This window comes from Dendropsophus ebraccatus, chromosome 10 (assembly GCF_027789765.1).
Source record: "Dendropsophus ebraccatus isolate aDenEbr1 chromosome 10, aDenEbr1.pat, whole genome shotgun sequence".
Lineage (NCBI taxonomy): Eukaryota > Metazoa > Chordata > Amphibia > Anura > Hylidae > Dendropsophus > Dendropsophus ebraccatus.
Window position 1 is genome coordinate 52,460,387 of NC_091463.1, and position 25,554 is coordinate 52,485,940.

General features: G+C 40.3%; 1 long non-coding RNA gene across 2 annotated transcripts in view; it reads left to right on the top strand.

Moving 5' to 3' along the window:
- LOC138803003 (uncharacterized) overlaps window positions 1-25,554 on the top strand; it is a 63,105-nt gene that overhangs the window by 28,831 nt on the left and 8,720 nt on the right. For both annotated transcript variants that reach the window (XR_011364841.1, XR_011364840.1), the window contains 3 exons: window positions 3,335-3,392; window positions 21,018-21,168; window positions 24,156-24,327. This is a non-coding gene — a long non-coding RNA (uncharacterized lncRNA). The remainder of the gene's footprint in view (window positions 1-3,334; window positions 3,393-21,017; window positions 21,169-24,155; window positions 24,328-25,554) is intronic.

Consider the following 25,554-nt stretch of genomic DNA (forward strand, 5'->3'; position numbering starts at 1 on the left):
TCACTATTCCCCAGGTGTTCATGGACAGTGACATCCCCAATCAGCTCAGCGTTGTTAGAAATAACCAGATCCAACAAGGCATCACTTCTAGTTGGCTCCTCCACAAACTGGCCCAGAAAATTATCCTGCAGGAGGTTAAGAAATTCCCTCCCCTTTGTGGTTTTAGCTGAACCGTGACCCCAATCTATATCTGGGTAGTTGAGGTCCCCCATTACCACTACTGTCCCCTCCCGGGCAGCCCGCTCTATTTGTCTATTCAGCTGACCATCTATACCCTCAGTAATGTTGGGGGGTCTATAGATTACACCAAGAATAATTTTTTCACTCTTTACCTCCTTCTGTAGTTCTACCCATAATGCTTCCACATCATCACAGTCATCTCCCACTATTACATCTTTTACACTCACTTTAATATCATTTCTGACATACAGACATACTCCTCCTCCCCTTCTGCCCACCCGGTCCCTTCTGAACAACGTAAATCCCTGAATATTGACAGCCCAGTCATGTGAGGAGTCCAGCCATGTCTCAGTCACACCAACCACATCAATGGACTCCTCCAGAACCAAGGCCTCCAGCTCCCCCATCTTGCTGGCTAGACTTCTGGCATTAGTAACCATACACTTTATATTACCATCGAGTTTAACCACTTCATTATAAGAAATGGGATTTATTACTGTGCTGTGGCTACAATCATCCTCACTGTTCATCCGCAACATATGGATCTCCCTATGCACTGCTCTTATCCTCCCCCCACAGGACCCTTCTCCTCCCTCCTCAATGTTCTGTCCCCTCTCTAACCTATCTGCCACTACATTACATACTACATTGTCCTCTCTCCACATCCCTAGTTTAAAAACCCCTCCACCCCTTCTAGGATTCTCTCCCCCAGCACAGCGGACCCCCTTCCATTAAGGTGCAAATTATCTGTGGAAAACAGATTGTACCCCAATGAAAAGTCAGCCCAGTGCTCTAAAAACCCAAACCCTTCTCCTCTACACCATGACTTAAGCCATGCATTTAACTCCCTAAGCTCCCGCTGTCTTTCCTGCGATGTGCATGGCACAGGCAGTATTCCAGAGAATACCACCTTGGAGGTCCTCCCCTTCAACTTAGCACCTAGTTCTCTAAAATTATTTTTAATAGACCTCCACCTACCTTGTATCCTGTCATTGGTTCCCACATGGACCACGACAGCTGGGTCATCCCCAGCCCCCCCAAGTAATTTATCCACCCTTTCCACCACATGCCGAACCCTGGCACCAGGGAGACAGCAAACCATTCGGTTGAGGCGGTCTTGGCGACAAATTATTCTATTCGTCTTCCTGATTATAGAATCCCCTACAACCACTAGCTGTCTAGGCCGACCTACAATACCATCCCGCCCACTACTATTTGGACTGTTCCCCCGGCTGTTAGGGAGAACAGGTTCCACTAGAGCTGCCATTTCTGACACGGATGCCCTTGCATCATCACCTAACTTGGCAATTTTGCTTGGGCATATAGTAGGAGAAGTGGCCTTCCTTTTCTTGGATCCCTTACTGGTCCCTCTAACTACATTAACCCAGCTACTTACTTGGGCCTCCTGATCTATATCACCACCCTCCATCTCTAACCCACTAACTTCCTGCTCAGTGAGCCGAAGTTCCCTCTCAAGGTGGCCAAGTTCCCTCAGTGTTGCAATATGCTTCTCCAGATCTCTAACTCGAGCTTCTAGATGGGCAACATGCTCACATCTGTCACAGCGGTACTCACCCTGGAACACCTGCTCCAGTTGTGCGTACATGTGGCAGACTGCGCACTGAATGAATCCTTCCATCTCGCTAGCCATCATCCTCAGTGCAACAAAAACAGTGAAAAAGAAAGAGATTAGCACTTACCAGAACTTGTAACTCCTTCTTTCAACTCCTTCTTTCAACTCCTTTTTTAAACTCCACTTATTTTCAACCACTTGTCAGCAAGCACAGTGAGCAAGCACACACAGTGAGTGCTGAGCCTTGATTTAAGCACCTGAAATCAATTAACCCCACCCCCAGGTGCAGAGCAGACCAGAGAAAAAAAAAACTGTTTGGACCTGTTTAACTAAGTAACTATGGCACTAGCTATCTATGCACTGCAGCAATGCACACCACACAATTGCACAAAAACAACAATATATCAGTCACTCCAAACCCACAGAATCACCAACAACTCCTTTTTTAAACTCCACTTATTTTCAACCACTTGTCAGCAAGCACAGTGAGCAAGCACACACAGTGAGTGCTGAGCCTTGATTTAAGCACCTGAAATCAATTAACCCCACCCCCAGGTGCAGAGCAGACCAGAGAAAAAAAAAACTGTTTGGACCTGTTTAACTAAGTAACTATGGCACTAGCTATCTATGCACTGCAGCAATGCACACCACACAATTGCACAAAAACAACAATATATCAGTCACTCCAAACCCACAGAATCACCAACAACTCCTTTTTTAAACTCCACTTATTTTCAACCACTTGTCAGCAAGCACAGTGAGCAAGCACACACAGTGAGTGCTGAGCCTTGATTTAAGCACCTGAAATCAATTAACCCCACCCCCAGGTGCAGAGCAGACCAGAGAAAAAAAAAAACGTTTTGGACCTGTTTAACTAAGTAACTATGGCACTAGCTATCTATGCACTGCAGCAATGCACACCACACAATTGCACAAAAACAACAATATATCAGTCACTCCAAACCCACAGAATCACCAACAACTCCTTTTTTAAACTCCACTTATTTTCAACCACTTGTCAGCAAGCACAGTGAGCATTGAATTGCGGCTGCAGAGAACCTGTAAGTTCACAGAATAGAGTGTGCCATGGCTTCTTGCCATTCAAACCCGTGTCTTACGCCATGTGAACATGGCCTGATCCGTTATATGAAAGTACAGGTATACTCTTAGCTCATAAGTTTCCCTTTAAAGAAAATCTATCACCTAAAAAAACTATGTATAAGTTAGAAAAGTGAACTTTTACTATATAGTGTTAATAAGTGATCGTCAATTATATCTCCCAATCGGCACCCAGTGACTTGGAATAATGCAAAACAAGCACCCAGTTACTTGGCATAATGTACACCCACCACCCAGTGACTTGGTATAATGCATACCCAGTACCCAGTCACTTAGTGTAACATGCAGCCAGCACCCAGTGACTCAGTATAATGCACAACCAGCACTATTTTACTTGGTATACTTGACACTGAACTCCCATAGAAAACCACCCACAATCCACCCTCCTCTCCTCTCCTTTCTGTCCCTATCTCTCTCTATTTCTCTCCCTGCTCTGCTCTAAATGCCTGCTCTCCATTACAGACACAGCAGACTGCCCATTTCCAGGAAGAAGCTTATCCTATAGAGGGTGAGGCTGGAGGTGAGTGTTTGCTCATGCATCTGCTGATTGCTGTCTCTATTACACTGATTTATCCGATAATCTCTATAATAGAACCTTATGTAAGTTGTTTTGGGGGGAGTTAGAAGAGGTAGAATAACCTTTCAGACTGTCCAGCACACAAAAGCCGTGGAAAGGGCAAGATTCTCAGATTCCTGTATTTATCACATGACCTTAGTCTTAGGCTGATGTTGTTTAACTGGCACTTCCACTCTGACTTCGCGCAATTGGTAGCAATAGAATGCGATTTAGTATAACCACACCTTTGTATACTTCCCTGGCTCCTAGCTGGTAGTAGGCCGTTAGACCTGAAAGATTCTCATTCATCTGCTGATCTACAAATATATAGACTTTTGAGATCATCTAAACTAACTTAGCTAGGCTGGAAAAATTACCCACTCTCCTCTCTGTATTGCAACCCCCCTCCTCCTAGACTCTCTGTAGATAATTTTACATGCTGAAGGAGAAAGCATAGGGAGAGATTGGGTGCTGCTCAGATGTTTTAGGAAAACAAAGCCTTTTCTGAGAAAATTATAATATTGGAAAATCATAAGCCAATGACGCAGTGCTATTGGGGAGAGAGGTAAGTAGTGCTTTTTTTTATTAAAGCTTTATCATTGTCATACTACTTATATTTGAGGTTTTTATATATATATATATATATATATATATATATATAAATCAACGTGAACACCCAAAGTAGAAAAAAAATATATAATCTCAAAACATATGGCACCTGGAAAAATGGCATAAATAAGATAAGAAGGGTTTATTCAAGAAGATGATGTCAAAACCTTTGTGAGTACATACAGTACGCATTGACTATACGCTAAATCAACCTAGACAGATGTACTGGAAGCATTTGCAATAATTCATAGTGAAAGTAGGATGAATTTGTCATACAACCATCTTCGTAAAAAAATATAGCAGAACACCTGCATTTACATTTTATGCTGAGCTAGCCCATCATAAATATATGCACTTTTCATAATTAGATTTCAAATTTCTGTAAAAGAAGTAATTTACAGCATGACAATTCAGCTGGCTCCTCAAAAATATAAACACACTTTTTATTCTATTGTGTAACATAGTTTGGCCCCATTTACATCTATTAATGGCCGTTATTGTGCAGATAAAGTTTGTTATTTCATAGTAATTTTTACATAGTGGGAACCTAGCCTTAGACTAAGTTGCCACTACTGGGTCATAGCAGGAAAAGGTGGCTATCTGGTAATATTGACGGCTGCAAATAATAATCATGGTCATTATTAACGACCGTCATTATCAATAGATGGCAGCCTTTTCTCAGTATAAGATAGCACTACCCCATTTCAAAACCATGCAAAGTCCTCTACCTTGATGACCAATATACACAGTTTAGTATAAGCTGCAAAAATAAAAATTGTACTATGCAATCCCTCTACAAGGTTATTATTGACTGCTGTGGTACCCCACCACTACTAACTGTGACCCCATCAGAGTATGTACTGGTAATAATTACTTTCTGAACCATCTACTTACCCACTTCCCACTATTTCCCCCAGCCCAAACATCCTCATTTATGTACCAGCCTTTTATGCAACAAAGTTTTAAACGGAAACATGAAGATCTTTGATATCAAGTGACTTATCTATCTAATCTGATAAGCCTCTTTAAGAAGTTCAAAACTAGATTGGGATAAGACCTATCAATTTTAAAACTATTCTGATATAAAGTTATACATTATTTTTATTGAGATACTCCAGTATAGGATGTCTATAAAAACTCTAAACATTTTACCCATAATAGGGAATAAACCTACAGGCTTATGGTTTTCAGAATCCCTTTTTGATCCCTATTTGATCCCTTATTGCATTTTGGCACTATGTTTGCTATGTTCCAGTCCTGATGTACAGACCCTGTCAGATTCGCTAAATATTAGGGTCTCCCTTAGAATACGGGATGGATGCCATATGGACCTGGTGATTTTTTTGAGGTGGTGCAGTACTTCTCTCTGGCTTAGACAGGTGCCATTTAATGTAAAGTTTACCTTATCCCTCTGCATTTTTCCTGACATTTGAGTTTCCTCCATGAATTTGATGAAAAAATGTATATATAATATATTTGCTTTCCCCAGTATGATTCCTTCATTATTGCTCTTTTTAAGGACCAACACATCCACTTTTAACCTTTTTACATGTAAATCAACTTGATTTTTTCCCCACATGAATGGATCGCCACCAGTACAGGGATGCCGGCGGCGTGGTCCTTTTTCAAACCACTGCCCAGTTCCAGCGTACCGCGCCAGTGTTTTCACAGACACCAGTGTGACAATCTCCCCTCTGTGATTTATAAAAAATACAAAGATTACATAATGGCAGACTGCTTAAAGCAAATGTGCACATGAATAGAACAGTGCTGGGACCTGGTGGCATGGTCCTTTTTTGAACCACTGACTCAAAAGGCCACTTAATATGGTGGTTTCCCTACAGGAGCCTACCCTTGGCGTGGTCCTTTCTGGAGGGACATCTGGCTAGTCTTGTGTTTCGAGACTCTTAAATAAGGCTCCACGGGCTCTTCTTCTTTTTTTTTGCATATTTATGTTTCCCAGGGAGCACTGCATCTAGGATTTCACTGCTTTGAGCACTTTAACCAGCAGTCGGCAGTGTTATCTTTGGTTGGTCTCCCTGAGATCAGTGATTTGTTTCTCTTATGGCTTTACTAGGCATTGGTCCCACCTAACCAGAATCCTGCTCCACACTGATGAGGTGCAACACCGTGAAACAGCTGTCTGTGGATACCTGGCCTTGGTTTTTCCCTTGTCATTACATTGACTCATAGGGCCACTTAATATGGTGGTTTTGGTGGTTTCCCTACAGGAGCCACCCCTTGGCTGGGTCCTTCCTGGAGGGATATCTGGCTAGTCCCGTGTTTAAAGACTCCTAAATGAAGCTCCATAGGCTTTTTTTTTTTTTTTTGCATATTCATGTTTCCCAGGGAGCAATGCACCTAGGATTTTACTGCATTGAGTGCTTTAACCAGAAGCCAACAGTGTTATCTTTTGCTGGTCTCCCTGAGATCAGTGATGTTTCTCTTATATTACAAAATAAAAAGTGGTATTTACCTCCCTTACTCCTCAATAGCCTGCATTATCATGGCAACCAGTCTCCATTGAAGTCTCCTAGTGCTGGGATTGGCACAAGACATCGCCACTCAGCCAACCTCAGCCAATGAGCTAATCTCTCAGCTAATCACTGGTCTCAGCAGTGGCCCATCTCAGTCAGCGGATTGAGGTGGGACACTTCTGCAACCAGTAATTGGCTGAGAGGCATTTTTTTGTGCTGATACCAGAGTGCCAAGTGCTGGGATAATGGAAGGAAGCTGGAGAAAAGGGAGGTTAATAGTCTCTTTTTATTCTTTCATGCAGCCTGGACATTTTTAATAAAAAAAAAAAAAAGTTTTTAATGATAGCCCCCATTTTTTTTTTTTTTTTTTTTTTAGCAAATTTTCTACATTAGCTCTTTTGCAGGAATAGACCTTATAGTCTGGCTGTCTATACTTTGCTTCACTGGTCCACCTTCAAGATCTTATTTTGAAGATGCTCAGACCCAGTCATCTAACCGTTACAATTTGCCCTTTGTCAATTTCATGAACTGCTGTTCACTTGTTGATATATCCTACCTATGGGCAGATGCCATTGTCTCTGTATAAAACCACTGACAAGTAAATTGAATGTGGTTTTTATTGTTATGGCTTATCAGTGTATATTTTATATATTGCATGTGTAATAGCTACTGATTTTATTATATTATGGGTTATTTAATTTTCCTTTGTAGTGCTCACCACAGACATAGTCATAGCAGTCAAGAAACCTCTCTCTCTACTAAGGTTGATTCTCCTTATTTTGTAATGGGAAAAAGGGGTGTGTGTGAAAGTTACTAGGTTTTACAGTCATGGCCAAAAGTTTTCAGAATGATACAAATATTCATTTTTACAAAGTCTACTGCTTTAGTTTTTAAAATGGCAATTTGCATAAACTCAAGAATGTTATAAATAGTGATTAGCTTAACAGCAATTACTTGCAAAGTCAATATTTTCCCAGAAAATGAACTTTATCCCCCAAAACACATTTCAACATCATTGCAGCCCTGCCTTAAAAGAACCAGCTAACATCGTTTCAGTGATTGCTCCATTAACACAGGTGTGGGTGTTGATGAGGACAGAGCTGGAGATCAATCTGTCATGATTAAGTAGGAATGACACCACTGGACACTTTTAAAGGAGGCTGGTGCTTGGCATCATTGTTTCTCTTCTGTTAACCATGGTTATCTCTAAAGAGACACTCGCAGTCATCATTGCACTGCACAAAAATGGCCTAACAGAGAAGAGTATCGCAGCTAGAAAGATTTTACCTCAGTCATCAATCTATCGCATCATCAAGAACTTCAAGGAGAGAGTTTCCATTGTTGCCAAAAAGGCTCCAGGGCGCCCAAGAAAGAGCAGCAAGCGCCAGGACAGTCTCTTAAAAGTGTTTCAGCTGCGGGATCGGGCTACCAGCAGTGCAGAGCTTGCTCAGAAATGGCAGCAGGCAGGTGTGAGTGCATCTGCACGCACTGTGAGGGGGAGACTCTTGGAGCAAGACCTGGTCTCACGGAGGGCAGCAAAGAAGCCACTTCTCTCCATAAAAACATCAGGGACAGACTGATATTCTGCAAAAGGTACAGGAAGTGGACTGCTGAGGACTGGGGTAAAGTCATTTTCTCTGATGAATCCCCCTTCCAATTGTTTGGGACATCTGGAAAACTTATTATTCGGAGAAGACAAGGTGAGTGCTCCCACCCATCTTGTCTCATGCCAACTGTAAAGCATCCTGAAACTTTTCATGTGTGGGGTTGCTTCTCAGCCAAGGGAATCGGCGCTCTCACAGTCTTGCCTAAAAACACAGCCATGAAAAAGAATGGTACCAGAATGTCCTCCAAGAGCAACTTCTCCCAACTGAGAAGCAGTTTGGTGATCAACAAAGATCCATCATGATGGGGCACCTTGCCATAAAGCAAAGGTGATAACTAATGGCTCAGGGTCTGATTCAGGGAACACAACATAAAGATTTTGGGTCCATGGCCTGGAAACTCCCCAGATCTTAATCCCATTGAGAACTTGTGTTCAGTCATCAAGAGACTAGTGGACAAACTAAAACCAAAAAATTCTGACAAAATGCAAGCATTGATTGTGCACAAATGGACTGCTATTAGTCAGGATTTGGTCCAGAAGTTGATTGAGAGCATGCCAGGGAGAATTGCAGAGGTCCTGAAGAAGAAGGCGCAACACTGCAAATATTGACTTGCTGCATTAACTCATTCTAACTGTCAATATAAGCTTTTGTTACTCATAATATGATTGCAATTATATTTCTGTATGTGATAAAAACATCTGACAAACACACATAAAAACCAGAGGGCAGCAGATCATGTGAAAATATATTTGTGTCATTCTCAAAACTTTTGGCCATGACTGTACTATAATACTATTAATGTTTTCATTCAGATGCTAGTTATTTAGGTAGTGGAATAAGAGGCTTACTCTTACTGTATAGGAATTATAGCTTCGCTCCCTCATAGCCCCATTATTATAGTTTTTCATTGTATCTTGTCTATAGCATGAGGTATAGAGAAAATTGGTAGCTGTGGCCACTGTTTGTTTTTTAGCACACCCCGCGCAAAGGAGTTAAAAAAAGATTACTTCATGTAGTGTGGAACATAGCCTACATTTCTATGGGATTCCGGCCGGAGAGTATACACATAGTATACGCTCCGGCCCGGATCCCGTGCGGACCCGCAAATAACTGACATGTCAGTTTTCTGTGGCCGCAATTCAATGAATTGCAGCCGTAGGAAACCCTGTCAGTTCACACAATGAATCAAGCGGCTATAACCGCTTACTTCATTGTGTGCTGTGTGAGGTTTTGATGCGGGCGCGTGCTGATGGGCCCGCATCAGAACACTACGGCCAGAATGATCATCCGGTACTTAAGTCACAGAACAGCTGGTCTCACACGTTGTGTGAACATAGCCTATCAGTGTATATTTTATATATTGTATGTGTAATAGCTATTGATGTGATTATATGTTCATATATACTGTAGGGTATAGTCGTCTTTAGTAAAAATGCCCATTATATACATTAGAAAAATCATCTACATTTTAAATCCAAATATATAGCCCAGAAAATGCTAAATTACACTATTACATTTGTCGGCCATAGCCTCCCAATTGAAAAATATATATATATTTTTTTTTTGCAGGATGCCCATATATTAGAATTTCTGTTAAAAATAAATGTCAGCACATAACAGCATTATAGCCTTTTATATGCATTTATACAGCTGCTCCATTAAAGGGTATGTACAGTATATGTCTATATGTCTAATGTGCATGTCAGAAGAGTGTCACAGTGGAAATGTCAGATATAGACACCAAACCCAATAGGCATCTACTAGGCATCTAATCTAAACTCTGCTTATATAGTAACCCCAAAGTGCAGCAATACAATTTAAAGTGTATTCCAAAATCCTTCATAGACCTGTTTCTTCATGATGGATTCTTAACCCCTTCGTGCTGCAGCTAGTTTGGGCCTTAATGACCAGGCTAATTTTTCAAAATCTGACCTGTCTCACTTTATGCTCTTATAGCTCAGTGATGCTTTAACGTATGCTAGCGATTCTGAGATTGTTTTTTCGTCACATATGGCACTTTATGTTAGTGGCAAAATTTGGTCACTACTTTGTGTGTTTTTTGTGAAAAACATCAAAATATCATGAAAAATTAAAAAAAATAGCATTTTATGAACTTTGAAATTCTCTGCTTCTAAAAAAAGAACGTCGTAGCACATAAATTAGTTACTAAGTCACATTACCAATATGTCCTCTTTATTCTGGCATAATTTGGTAAACATATTTTACTTTTTTAGGGTGTTATGGGGCTTAGAAATTTATCAGCAAATTATCACATTTTCGTGAAAGTTTCCAAAACTGATTTTTTTTTAGGGACCAGTTCTTTTTTTAAATGGATTTAGAAGTCTGGTATCCTGAAAACCCCCATAAGTGACCCCATTTTGGAAACTACACACCTTAAATAATTAATCTAGGGGTATAATGAGCATTTTAACCCTACAGGGGCTGGAGGAAAATATTCACAATTAGGCAGTAAAAAAATGGAAAATTAAAATTTTCCAATAATATATACGTTTACATTAAAGTTTCTCATTTTCAAAAGGAACATGAGAGAAAAAGCACCACAAAATTTGTAATGCAGGTTCTCTTGAGTACAACGGTACCCCATATGTGGGCGTAAACCACTGTATGGGCATACAGCAGGGCTCAGAAGGAAGGGAGCGCCAATTAGCTTTTCCAATGCAGATTTTGCTGAAGAAGTTTCTGAGCGCCAGGTGCGTTTGCAGTGCCCCTGTAGTGTCAGCAGAGAGAAAACCCCCCATAAGTCACTCCATTTTGGAAAGTGCACCCCTTAAAGAATTCATCTTGGTGTGTGGTGACCATTTTGACCCCACAGGTATTACAGGAAAGTATTCAAAAGAAGACAGTAAAAATGAAAAACTCGAATTCTTCCAATAATATGTTCGTTTAGTTTGAAATTTCTCAATTTCACGAGGAACAAGAGAAAAAAAGTACCACAAAATTTGTAACGCAGGTTCTCTTGAGTACAACGGTACCCCATATGTGGGCGTAAACCACTGTATGGGCACACAGCGGGGCTCAGAAGGAAGGGAGCGCCAATTAGCTTTTCCAATGCAGATTGCTGAAGAAGTTTCTGAGCGCCAGGTGCGTTTGCAGTGCCCCTGTAGTGTCAGCAGAGATAAAAACCCCCATTAGTCAACCCATTTTGGAAAGTGCACCCCTTAAAGAATTCATCTTGGTGTGAGGTGAGCATTTTGACCCCACAGGTATTACAGGAAAGTATTCAAAAGAAGACAGTAAAAATGAAAAACTCGAATTCTTCCAATAATATGTTTGTTTAGTTAGAAATTTCTCAATTTCACGAGGAACAAGAGAAAAAAAGTACCCCAAAATTTGTAACGCAGGTTCTCCTGAGTACAATGGTACCCCAGATGTGGGCGTAAACCACTGTATGGGCACACAGGAGGGCTCAGAAGGGAAGGAGCGCCAATTAGCTTTTTCAATGCAGATTTTGCTGAAGAAGTTTCTGAGCGCCAGGTCCGTTTGCAATGCCCCTGTAGTGTCAGCAGAATAGATTCCCCCCATAAGTCACCCCATTTTGGAAAGTGCACCCCTCAAAGAATTCATCTTGGGGTGTGGTGACCATTTTGACCCCACAGGTATTAGAGGAAAGTATTCAAAATTGGCCAGTAAAATGAAAAACTCGAATTTTTCCAATAATATGTTGGTTTAGTTTGAAATTTCTCAATTTGATGAGGAACAGGAGAAAAAACATACCACAAAATCTTTAACGCAGGTTCTCCTGAGTACAACGGTACCCCATATGTGGGCATAAACCACTGTATGGGCACACAGCAGGGCTCAGAAGGGAAGGAGTGCCAATTTACTGGAGCAAAACCGCAGCTAGTAATAGTTATTAGAATAGCGCAGTTACTAAAAAAAAAAAAAAAATGAGATTACAGGTAATGTGGGTGGTTACGGGCAACCTGGGGTGGTCACGGGCAACCAGGGGTGGTTATGGGCAACCTGAGGTGGTTACAGGTAATCTGGGGTGGTTACGGACAACATGGGGTGGTCACGGGCAACCTGCTGTGGTTACGGCAACCTGGGGTGGTTACAGGCAACATGGGGTGGTTACGGGCAACCTGCAGTGCTTACAGACAATCTGGGGTGGTTACGGGCAACGTGGGGTGGTTACGGGCAATGTAGGGTGGTTACGGATAAACTGAAGTGCTTATAGGTAATATCGGGTGGGTACCTGTAATCTGGCATGGTTACCGCAATCTGGAGGGGGTCATTGGCTTTTTGGGGTGGTCAGAGGCAACATGCAGTGGTCAGAGGCAACCCGCGGTGGTCGGAGGAAACCTGCGGTGGTCAGAAGCAACCTGCGGTGGTCAGAGGCGATGTGGCGTGGTCAGAGGCGACGTGCGCTGGTTACAGGCAACCTGCAGTGCTTACAGACAATCTGGGGTGGTTACGGGAAACGTGGGGTGGTTACGGGCAACCTGCAGTGCTTACAGACAATCTGGGGTGGTTACGGGCAACATGGGTTGGTTACGGATAAACTGAAGTTCTTATAGGCAATCTGGGGTGGATACCTGTAATCTGGCATGGGCACCGCAATCTGGAGGGGGTCATTGGCAATTTGGGGTGGTCAGGAGCAAGGTGCGGTGGTCAGAGGCATCGTGGCGTGGTCAGAGGCAACGTGCGGTGGTTACGTGCAATCTGAGGGGTTACATGTAATCTGGCGTGATTACGGGAAACCTGGGGGGGTTATGTGCAACCTGGAAGGGTTACAGACAATCTGGGATTGTTACTGATAAACTGAAGTGCTTATAGGTAATCTGGGGTGGGTACATGTAATTTGGGGTGGTTACAGGCAATCTGGAGGGGGTCACTGGCAATTTGGGGTGGTTACGGGCAATGTGCAGTGGTTACGGGCAACGTGCGGTGGTTACGGCCAACGTGCGGTGGTTACGGGTAATCTGGGGGGGGTTAGGGGTAATTTGGGAGTAAACTGCAATTATTACTATAATAAAAAGTGTGTGTTTTATTTTTTTGTATGTTTGTCACTTTTTGCACTTTTTACATTCATTTTCACTGTATTACTATGATTACTGTGATATTTTCTATCACAGTAATCATAGTTCAGTGACAGGGACCAAATTGGTCTCTGTCACTTTAAATTTTCCAGAGCTGGCTGGTTGTGGAGCGCATGCGCACTTCATAACCAGCCAGGACGCCGAAGAGGACAGAGCTCCAGGATCAGGTGAGTATATGGGGAAGGGGGGGGTGACTGGTGGACGGGGGTGACAGGGGGGGTGGGGGGACATCACTTTTTATCCCCTGTCACCAATCATTCATGGTGACAGGGGATAAAAAAGTGCCAAGATGCACGTGGCACAAGCGATCAGCGGTATATAGTATATACCGCTGATCGCTTGTACCGGGACCCCACAGGGGGGTCCCCGATGACTGCCCCATTCTCTCCGCTACCTCCGGTGGCGGAGAGCATGGTGCATTCATTCATTTAAACTTTTCCATCCCTGCGAACAAACATCGTTTGTTCACAGGGATGGCGGCGGCCATCTTGGAAATGATGGCTGCCGGGGGAGGGGGGTTAGTTATAAGGGCACTAGGGGGGTCTGATCTGGGGTCCGATATACACTTATTTCATCTCCCCCCGCCGTGGATTCACGGCGGGTGGAGATGAAAGGTGGCGGCGGCACCGGTAATCCCCTTTACCGACGGCCGCCGCTATAACGTTAATAGCGGCGATTGTCGGTAAGGGGGGGGGGGGGCAGGATGGACCCCACACACTGCCCCAACCCCTCAGCTACCTCCGGTAGCTGGGGGGATGGTGTGGGGGCCGTCTCGGCCCTGCAGCCTTATTCTCTGCCATCGCCGTAAAAAGCTGATGGCAGCAGAATAAGGACCCTTAGTGACCGCCGTAAAAAGCCGTATCGGCGGTCACTAAGGGGTTAAGGATATGTTAAAAAAACACACACACACAAAAAAAACAAATGCTTCTTAAAGGATAAACATATCAATATTGCAATACCTTTTTGTGGAAAGACCAGCAACAACATACAGACAGTCTTGTCACAACACGTTTACATGCCTGATACAAACATAACAATGCTTTTTACAGTCATGCTACTGAGATTAGGTGTACATTCAGCTCTGACAGAATGAAGTGAAAGCAATATACAAAAAAACCTATATAATTGTGTAGAAAATAATAGAAAACATAGCTGGCCTACTCTGTAACCTAGAGGATGTTTAGTTTGTATCTGCCAGCTCTCCCAGAAAACCTGAGTAAAATTACTGAAGACATTGATGCAGTGGAGCAGAGGATATTATGGGTATTTCAATTTCCCTTTGTAGTACTCACCACAGACATAGTCACAGCAGTCAAGAAACCTTTCTACTAAGGTTGATTCTTTTCATTTTGTAATGAAAAAAAAAAAAAAAAAAAAAAAAAGGGGGGGGGGGGTTTGAAAGTTACTAGGTTTTCATTCAGATGCTAGTTATGTAGGAAGTGGAATAAGAGGCTTACTCTTACTGTAAAGGAATTATAGCTTCACTCGTTCATAGTCCCCTTTTTATAGTTTTTCATTGTATCTTGTTTATTGGCATAATGTATAAATAGAGAAAATTGGTAGCTGTGGCCACTGTTTTTAGCACACCTTCTGCAATATTTTAAAGATTTTAACATTTAACCTGAACTTTTTTTGCACATCGGTAGTAGAATATTTAAAGGGTACCTGAGAAAGCCAAGGGATGGATTGCATAATAAGCTCCTAAGTGCTGCTTTAATCATATGGGAAGCCAAGCAGTAAGTTGCTCATCTAAAAAGTACTGATAGATGGTTAAAAGTTCTATCTTTCCATAGTGTTTGGGTTATCAGGGCATATTAAGGAATTTGTCGATGTTTGACTCTGACAGTGAATTGCATCATCTGATGAAGCACGCATGTGCACGAAACAGCTGCAATAGCCTGTAGTGATGAGTGTTTGGCATCCTGGCCTGACGTGAATATTCCTGTTGAATTTTAAGTTTTCTATATGAAATAAAGATTGCAAGAAGGTATGATGAGTGCCCTCAACCTCATATCTTTGTCTTGGATGTTCGTGCACTATATGATATATATTTATGAGGAGCACCCCATCCAGTACCACTGTGTGCAACCTCAGTTTGTCTTCCGTGCAAAAGCTGTGTTATCAGGTAGTGCCGGTATACATTCTCTTGAATAGTGTAATTTTTTAAAATTCATTTTGTAGCCTGTGTGCCCTGATTCCAATGTTGCTTTTACTTAGTGCTATGTGCCCCCATGTTACCAAAAGGTAAGTGTTGTACTACTTAACCGGGGTTTGCTCGGCAAAATTGGGTGTGAATTCTAAGATTAGGGGTATGAGGGTGCATTCACAGTTTTTTTGTGCCAATTTTCTGGCAGAAAAAAAGCAATGTGGCACATGGCATTTTATTTTGATATGTTTGCTTTCTTTTCTGGCATCTTTTAATTTATGTGTGAATTAAAAAACACCTAAAAAAATAATAATAATTTGCCACACCAAAAAAATGCCATGTGTGTAAGACAAATCATAAACTTCCATTGACCTCCATCTAACATCTGGCTGCTGGCGTTTTTGCTAAGAAGAAAAAAAACATCATGTCGTTTTTGTTGCAATTTTTTTCACGATTTTAATGCAGTGTGAAGTCTGATTTATGTCTCCCCATCCTTATATTTACCCATTCTGAGCATAATCCAGTCCTAGTTTGAAAATATTTAAAGAATATTTAAAAAATCATTTTATCTCGGGGGAAAATATAGCAACCAAACAGAAACAGCATTGGGGCACTATTTTATACTGGTCACAAGCCCTCTTTAAATAGACTTCTAAAAGCATACCTATCACTTAAGGTCCACGGCAGGATATAGTACGTAAAAAAAAAAAAAAAAAAAAATCCAGCAGTTACATTGCCCCTTTTGTGATGCTAGTGGAGGACAGAACTACCAGAAGTGCCATGTGCCTTAGGCTAGACTGTAATATACTTACAATGCAGTCTATGGAGTACCCAGGAATTCTGTATACCACCTGCACCAGAAGAGGACAATGTCCCTGCAGGATTTTTTCAACATACCCTGCTGCGGTCTCCAAGTGATAGGTCTGCTTTAAAGATGTTGACATAATGATAACAGGGATGAGGAAATATAAACATAACACATCAAGCAATGTACATGATTTGTGGAAGAAAAAGTTCCAAACAATGATAGACAAAAGTTAAATTGAATGAAAAACCCTTTATTATTACTACTGTACATCACTTAATCAGCTTCGAATCTGTAATAATTTAGCTTTCTGTATTACCTGTAATAATTTAGCATGGAAAACTGCATGGCATTATGGGGTAACAGATTGTCAAAAATTAAGTTAAAGGGGTAGTAATTGTGAAAAAAAATATGCAGCTTATATACAACATATAGCCCACACACTTATAGCCCACAGTTGGCATCTAAATCTCAAGTTTGGTAATATCTAACCTGTCCAGATTAAAAAAAAATATATTTGTTTTAACTCATGTATAAACTTTTGGTTAAAATTCCATTTGTGTGGTTGGAAGGGAACCCTTTAAATGCATATTGTTGTTTGATATCCCAGTGATTTTGATATAATCAGTCATATTGGAACTGCTGCAGGAGCATTAATATAGAGAATTACAATAAAGGCTTCCATTTCATGCAGGGTATTATTAAATTATACCTAAAGGGGTTTCCAGTAACTAAATTCTGGAGATCACAAAATACAAGAATATGATTTGTAAAATACTTGTATGTTATCAGTTACTTTGTAACTTTGCTACTACTGTATCACCTCTCCTTATACCTCTCTGAGCATACTGTACTCAGTAGTGTTATGTAGTAATGAGCACACATGTTCGTATGTTCAAACAACGCTTATTGCTCGTGTTCGTCGAACAGTACATTTCCTCCCACCAATTTTAAAGAGCCAATGGACGGGTTTGGAAGGAAGGGAATACTGGTAATGTAGTAGCCATGTTCACTACTGGCATTACTGTGATTGTCTGTATGATTAGCGTCATTATTTACGTACATGCTATAAAAATGCAACCCTGAGTTGAATTTTCTAACAGTCTTATCTGATTCTTGTATCATTCAGTAGGGTGAGTGAAACAAGCAGGGACATCATTTGAATTTTGATTGGCAGCAATATTCAGTTAGTCAGTGTAGGGAGGGAGAGCTGACCAAGTAGGGCTTAGAACATTGTGAAATTTTCAGAGTAGGGAGGGTGACAGAATCTAGCATGTTAACACTATAAGGATTAATTTCTTAACCCTTTAGTGACCAGCCATTCTCTGTGAAAAAAAAAACCTAAAGAATGTAACAGTCCTTTTTAGGGCTAATTTATATATATTTTTTTCATTACTCTTTTTGTCTGACTCTGCTGTGTGCCAGTATATACACTTGAGTGACTAAAAGATATGCTAATGCTACGCACCTCGTAATTGCTACGTCATTACGTATTTTATGCTTTGCAGCTGATAATCTGGACGCATGTGCGTAACTCTAGACTGAAACATACGTTATTTGATAGGGAATGTTCGCCGAACACAAACCAATCACGATAATTATTTTCTTATGTCCTTGTTCGGGATCTGAACTGAACATCAGGATGTTCGCTCATGACTAGTGTTATGTAGGAGTATCCCACATATTTCACAATTCATTGGCTGCAGCTTGACGAAAGGACAAAACAACCCAAGCGTCCACTGCAGTCAGCTTAGGTGGATCACCATGTCAACATGTATGGAGGAACCCAATATGTGACAAGTGATGCAGGGACTTGGATTAACTTTATTCCTAGAAAACCCATCCATGTGGAGCATTCCTGGAAGTTTATGGAATTCCCTAATACAATTCATAAAATGGCTTTACATTGAAGACTTACTTTAATCTCTTTAGCATGTTATATATGGGTAATGTGAAAGTATAAAATTGTGGAAAGATTATCAAGAAAACACCAGAAAAAATTATACACATTTTCATATAAACTGCATATTATTCACAATTATGATCCCTTTGAACATAAACTACTTACTACCGTCAACACAAATTCAAGCAATGAAATGATGGGTTATAATGGTTTGATATGGACAAACAATATGCCATTTAGTAATGAGGGATTTACACGGGTTAGACTGTTAAAGAGTGTTATATACAAGGGAGAAAAGATTCAAGTGGAAAACAGAGCTTACTTTTTGGTGAACAGGTCCCACAGTCTAATAGTCTAGTCCAGTCTGTAAGATAATCAATAGATGTCATTCATTCCTTTGCTGTTGTACTTGGATAAAACTAAGCAAAATAGCAAAAGTTTTTTTTTTTTACATGTTTAACTGTCCAGAAGCTGAATATTAGAACACAGAACAACAAAACAAAAACAACAAGACAACATAGATGTATTAGGACAAATATAAAATCCTTATTAACATTGAGTTCTCTCAGGATAGTTAAACAGATATTACAATCTTGAACATTTATGGCATATCCATAAGAAACCATTCATAAATGCCCCTAAGCTGTAGATTCCAGCTTTAGGACCTGCACCAACAGTAGATAATATTGAGATCGAGGGAAGGAGTTGATCGCAGTGTTAGGCTATGTTCACACAACGTATTTTTTTGTATTAATCACGGCCGTTGTTGCAATTTGAAAAAACGTCTGTGATTAATACAAAAAATACATTACATTGAAAATTAATGGCATCATGGCCGGAGTGTATAAACAATACACATGATTCAATGGTGAATTGAGGCGCACACGGATACGCCCGCATTCCAATTCAATAGAATTCAAGTTTATCCCGACCTGTACCGACCGGGATAAACTTCACTGACACTGACCGTTCTGTGACACGGCCGGGTCACAGAAAGGCCGCTGTCTTATGTAGTCTGAACCCGGCCTTATGCTGTTTACACAACTCCCATTAAAGTATGGAATAAAAATGGTTTGGCTTTTTAGGCTTCTTGGCTTCTTTCGCTAGCTGCATAGAAGCTGGAATAGGCTTGGGAGCTCTTATTTCCAGATAGGAATTCCCCCTTTTAAGATGTTTTCTATTAAAAAAATTAGAAAAAAATCTAAAAGTATGAAGAAAAATAAAAATTGTTTACAGAAATCATGGAAGAAAATGTTTTGTTATGTAAAGAGGTGAAGTAGTTGCACAATTATCATCTAGATATGGTACGTCTTCCTCCCTTTTCTGGATATTGTCCATCCACAACATGGTGTCTTAGACATGTGTCTATGATATCTTCTGTGTGAATTTATGACTCTGTGGAAATTAGCTATTATGTATTTGTTGTGTATTTGTTGTGTCTTTCAATTAAAAAAAATAAAATAAAATATATATGTAAAAAAAGAGGTGAAGTAAAAGAACTTTGTTGCCCTAATTCTTAAAAAAACGCTTGGCACAAAGACTACACAACTAACCACCCACACAATCCTTTATCTATAGTATTACTGATTCTCTCCGGCTAGGAGGCTAGGTCATGGAATAATACAGTAGGTAGCTTCAAAGACATTTTGGCCCAAGTTCGGCTGGTCTCTGCCAGTTAAAAGATGAAGATGTAGAGAAATTGACCCTCAAAAATGTTAATGACCCAAAGCACCCAAATCAACTAATATAATTGTAATAGCCAAGACAGAGTTCAGACCTCCGACCCAAAGAAAAAAGCTAATAGTTCGCATTAAATTCATTGAGCGGTAAATAATTGCATAGGCCAAGTGACAAGAGTACAAAGGTGCTAAAGACGTATGGGAAAAGACAAGGACTTCACAGAGTGCAGTTTTGTTGTATTTGCTCCAGTGTAAAGTACATTTCTATTTAACTGTAGTTTAGGCTTAAAAGCTTAAAAAAAGTAATAAAAAGCAGGTCTATATGCTGCATCCTAAATGAAGCAGGATCCCAATCTCACCACAGTAATAAAATCAACATGTGCTTCCAGAAAATAGTATAGCATTTTAGAGCGTGTACACTTTGCAGCTAAGGGGTTTCAACATTTTTAATTCTTTTTCTGGACCAAACTGACAAATTTTAAGGAAACCTGTTATATATATAAAAAAATGCAATCTAATATGCAGAGGAGCAGAGCAGATTGCTATATCGCTTGTGTGAAAAGTTCCAGAATATCAGTTAAAGGAGTACTCCGGTGGGGGGGTATTTTGGGATCTGGCCGGGGAGGAGGTGGCTGGGGGAAATGACGTCCACTCACCTCTCCGGTTCCAGCGGCGGGTCCTGTATCTCGACGCTCTGTTCCCCGGTGCCCGGCCGCTTCCTGGTGTCTGACCCGGGCTTGAGATGTGACGTCTCAACTCCACTCAGCCAGTCAGTGACAGAGGCGAGATCTGAGCAGACTTGTAGTTAAAGGGGTTATCCAGCGCTACAAAAACATGGCCACTTTCTTCCAGAGACAGCCCCACTCTTGTCTCCAGCTTGAGCAGGGTTTTTCTGCCCAGTTCCATTGAAGTGAATAGAGCATAATTGCAAACCACACCTGAACTGGAGACAAGAGTCATGTTGTCTCTAAGAGAAAGTGGCCATGTTTTTGTAACACTGGATAACCCTTTTAAGTGAGTGGTTCTTTAAAACAAGTGCATATAAAAAGAGCTGCCAATCCGTGAGTAATCCCACCCACTTGATAACTAAGCCCTGGAACTTTTCCATACATATAAATTAATATGCTTAGCTCCTCCTGCCCTATAACATATATCCTGAAGACTGGACTTCATCTTCAACGTCAAAGGTTCCCTTTGAAGCATATTTGTACATTCATCATGTATGTGTACATGAGACATAGCACTATTACTAGGCATTAACTTTTTTTGCATTTTTCACATGTTTTCCCCTTTTTTTTTGCAGTCTCTGAGTTGGTAGGTGGCGTTCAGCTTTTATGATGTCACCAATACACTGTGTAAAGGAAGAAACTAAGATCCTGGTCCCCCTTATGTCTATAGTGCTTCATCAGAAGCAGTAGCAGCAAGTACAATATGATGAAGAATTACTGAGCAATGTAAGTTCTGAACATTTCTTGGAGATTTCAGCCCTGTGTCCCTCAGCCTCTGTATCCCTCTGCAACTTCTTCCCATTCCCTCCACCATTTAAATTATTATAGGAATCTGTAACCTTATACTTCAGTGATCTGATCCATCTTAAGGTGAGCGGTTTTTCAGTGAATTATGAATTTGGGAGTTAAGGCCCCATTACATGGAACGATTATCTGCCCAATGTAATAAAGACAACGATCAGCCGAAGAAAGACTCATCGACTGATTTTTGTCATTCAGCTGTCATTCAACTTCAGCTGCCGACTACACATTGATACGTAAAATAGCGATGTGCAGTCAATGACTGATGTAAAAAGAAGAAACTGTATATATATATATATATATATATATATATATATATACACACACACACACACACACACATTTCCTAGCTAGAGATGAGTACTAAAATGGTCGGGTGCTCGATAATCGAGACGAATATTTCCAGATGCTCGGGTGCTCGTTTTGAGTAACAAACCCCACTGAAGTCAATGGGAAACTCAAGCATTTTTGCAGAGGACCAAAGCTCTGCACAGGGAAGGTTGCATGAAAACCTTGAAACCTCAGAAAATGATGACAACACTGAAATGGACAGGAAACAGCAGGGGCAGCATGCATGGACGCCTCTGGGGCTGGTTAATCACAACATTACGCCAAATTATAGCCTCCCATCACTCTCCCCCATGTTCCTGTACCTCCTCCATCACTCCAACTTCTGTTCACTGTCTGGCCAGTAATCTCCTGAATTGATTGATGTCTATCAGGGGTCAAAGGACAGCCTTGGACACTCTGAAGCAGTAGCTGTACTTCCTTTATCCCTGTCTCTCTCACCACGTGCACAGGACACTGCCCAGTGAGGATAGGTATAGCTGAACTAAAGATCCAAGCCAGCAAAGAGAATACCAGCAACAGGACAAATTGATTACTGACAGCAGTTTCAGGGGTAGACATATAGAGTATGTGTGTAACTGGTGCTGGTTCTTTTTTTAAGGCACCTGTTGCACAGGACACTGCACAGTAAGGATAGGTATAGCTGAACTACAGATTCCAGCCAGCCAAGGTAATGTCAGCAACAGGACAAATTGAATACTGACAGCTGCACTACAAATCCAAGCCAGCAGCCAAGAGTAGCAAAAAAAAAAAGCTCCCAAAGACTCTCCTGCATTATGATTGGCTAAAAAAAGCCACCAAACATGCAGGAAGAGGAATATGTCAATGTCTCAAATATCGCGAGATGCTCGTCCGAGTAACTAGTACCATCGAGTACCCTTATACTCAAATGAGTACCAAGCTCGGACGAGCATGCTCGCTCATCTCTAGTCCTAGCTCCCTGGTGTTCTTCTCCCTTCCACCTACTGTCTGCAGCTGCTGTTGGAACTTCAGAACTGGTCTCTAAAGTGACAGGCCAAAACAGGACAGCGACACAGCCAATAATTAGCTGAGTAGCCTGTCACTTCAGAGACCGTATCTGAAGTTCCAGCAGCAGCTGCAGATATTGGGCAGAAACAAGAAGAACACCGGGGAGCATGGATAAGTATGCATACAGTTTATTATTTTACAGTTAAAGGCAAGGGCTGCATAGACATCGCTAATGATGTCCATGTAGCCCTTGCTGAACGATTATGGAGCCGTGTAATAGGCTCAGTAAGCAAACGTCGATCTAGCAGATTGGCCCTCACTTAAACTAGGCATTTAATATGGCCCTTAGAGTAGAATTGGAAAAAAGCCTGATAAGTGAAGAAACAGACACTGGTCTCCTATAAGATATACTGGATTAGGCTATGTTCACGCAACATTTATTTATTATTATTTTCTATTATTATTATTATTATTATTATTATTATTATTATTATTACTATTACTATTATTATTTTATTATTATTTATTTATTTTCTATTTCTGTTATTGTTCGGTTCATTGCATTGAAGTTAATGGGATGACGGACGTCCAATGCACACAGTGTATAAAATAATGGACGTTGCTTGCACAGACGTCAAAATAATGATCATGTCAATTATTTTTGGACGTCTATTGCAAACAGTGAACGTTATTTTTTTAGTTGTTCACGTACAGTTTTTCCTTTTTCACCATCCTTTTACCGTTTTTACTATTAAATTCAATGTATTTTTCAATTAAAGACACACCCAAAAGGCAATTAGTCCCGCTAAACCAGAGTAATGTACTAGCAGCAGTCTTTGCACTGATGGGCGACCAGACAGCTAAATGACATCCGTCTCTTTCGGATCAAAATGATGGACGTAATTTTAAACGGAGTTAAAAAAAAAAAAAAGTTGTGTTAACATAGCCTTACACTGTTTCATATTTTGGCTTGTACTATTAACTTATACATAATTTGTTAAAAAGGTCATTTAAAAGTCATTTAATCATAACACATGATCTGGCCTGACGTGGATATCTTGATTTCAGATTTAGCATCACAGAAATGTGATACTGTAATTTTTGTATATTTCTATTTCCTTATTTTATAATGTTTTTTTTTATTATGTCAACATTGGTTCTGCCCTTGACTCAAGTGTAATCTAATGTACCATAATGTATAACTAACAATAACTATTTTACAATCAGCTCAAACATGTGAGTATTGGTATTATGTGGAGAAGTGTATTCTGTTTGATTTTAGCCATTATTATAGACCCATCTACAGTACGTCTATGAATTAAAAAAAATCTAAATCCTGAGGTTCCCATACCAATGTTCTATTTACGATTATGGGGACGTCAAATGGTTCAAAATATTTTGGAATTATTAATATTGTTTTATAAATAAGACAAATATACCAGGTAGGATGAAATTAAAGAGAAACAAATCAAGGCTCTGTTATTCTTTCTGTACAAAGACTAGTGGGTGCCTTATTTTGCATGGTAAAGAGTTGCTTCTGGAATAAGAATTTCTAGCTCAGAAATTGTATTGTAATTATGCATCTATTCTACTAGGCTAACAGTAAAAGGTCACGCTCTCCCCAAGCCAAACATTCAGGTTAAGCTTCAACAATGACAAGCTGATTGCATCACCCCATGTGAGCTTGAAAAATACCAAGGATCAATCATGCAGAGAAACACTGGTCATCCAAAGTGATTAGTGTCATGAAGAGAATGGAGAAAATCGGTAGGTTGGAGAGGCTTAGAATTTCCTTCCGAAGCTTTGTCCAAATAGTGCTAATAAATTTGACATTTTGTATTGTTTAAAACACTAAATACCAATCACACTGACTTTATAAGATATAATAACAATTACATGATTCATTAACTGCCGGTACTGGATAATTATCAAAAAAGTACAATCATGCAAATCTATACTGCCATTTTCATAGTTGGTCTTTCTTAAAGGGGAAGAATATTTAGCAATATTTGGCAACATTAGCTCAATGTTACATTTACTCTATGTTCACACAACATCGAAAAAAGGCCTTTTCTATTTAAAAAGACACCTGTTATTGCCACAATGTAATTGACTTTAATGCAATGCAATGAAGTCAATTAAACGACAGAGATCCAATGCACAATAATAATACTAATAATGCAAAATAATAATCCAATGCACAATAATAATAATAATAATAATAATAATAATAATGCAAAATAATGATCGTGACAATTATTTTCGGACGTCTTTTGCAAACAGTGGACATTATTTTTTAGTTGTTCTTACAGTTCTTCTTTTTTGACCGTCCTTTCACCTTTTTTACAATTAAATTCAATAGGCTTTTCAATTAAAGACACACCCAAAGGGCAATTAGTCCACCTGATCTAGAATAATGTACCAACAGCTGTCATTGCACTGACGAGTGGCCAGTAAAATGACGGATGTATATATATATATATATATATATATATATATATACATCCGTCATTTTACTAGCCACTCTGGTTTAAAAATATATATATATATATTAGGGATGGTCCGAAACTACCGATGTTCGGGTTTCTATGAACCCGAACGCTCGGCATCAGATTCCCGCTGTCTGCCCGCTCCGTGGACGTGTATCCACCATCTCCACGGAGCGGGCAGACAGTGGGAATCATTACCAAGAATTCGGGTTCGTACGAACCGGAACCGAACTCGGTTTGGACCATTCCTAATATATATATTTTTTTGTTTGTTTGTTTTTTAAACCAGAGTGGAAAAAAAAGTTGTGTGAACATAGCCTTAAACTGAGAGATCATTAGCATTACTGTTAAAAACAATAAGATTAATAAATAAAAAATAGAGTTTAAACCTTTGTCCAGGCTAATTTTAGATCATAGTGCTTCCATTTTTTTCACCTATAGACTAGGGATGGTCCAAACCCGAATCCTCGGTAATGATTCCCGCTGTCTGCCCACTCCACGGAGC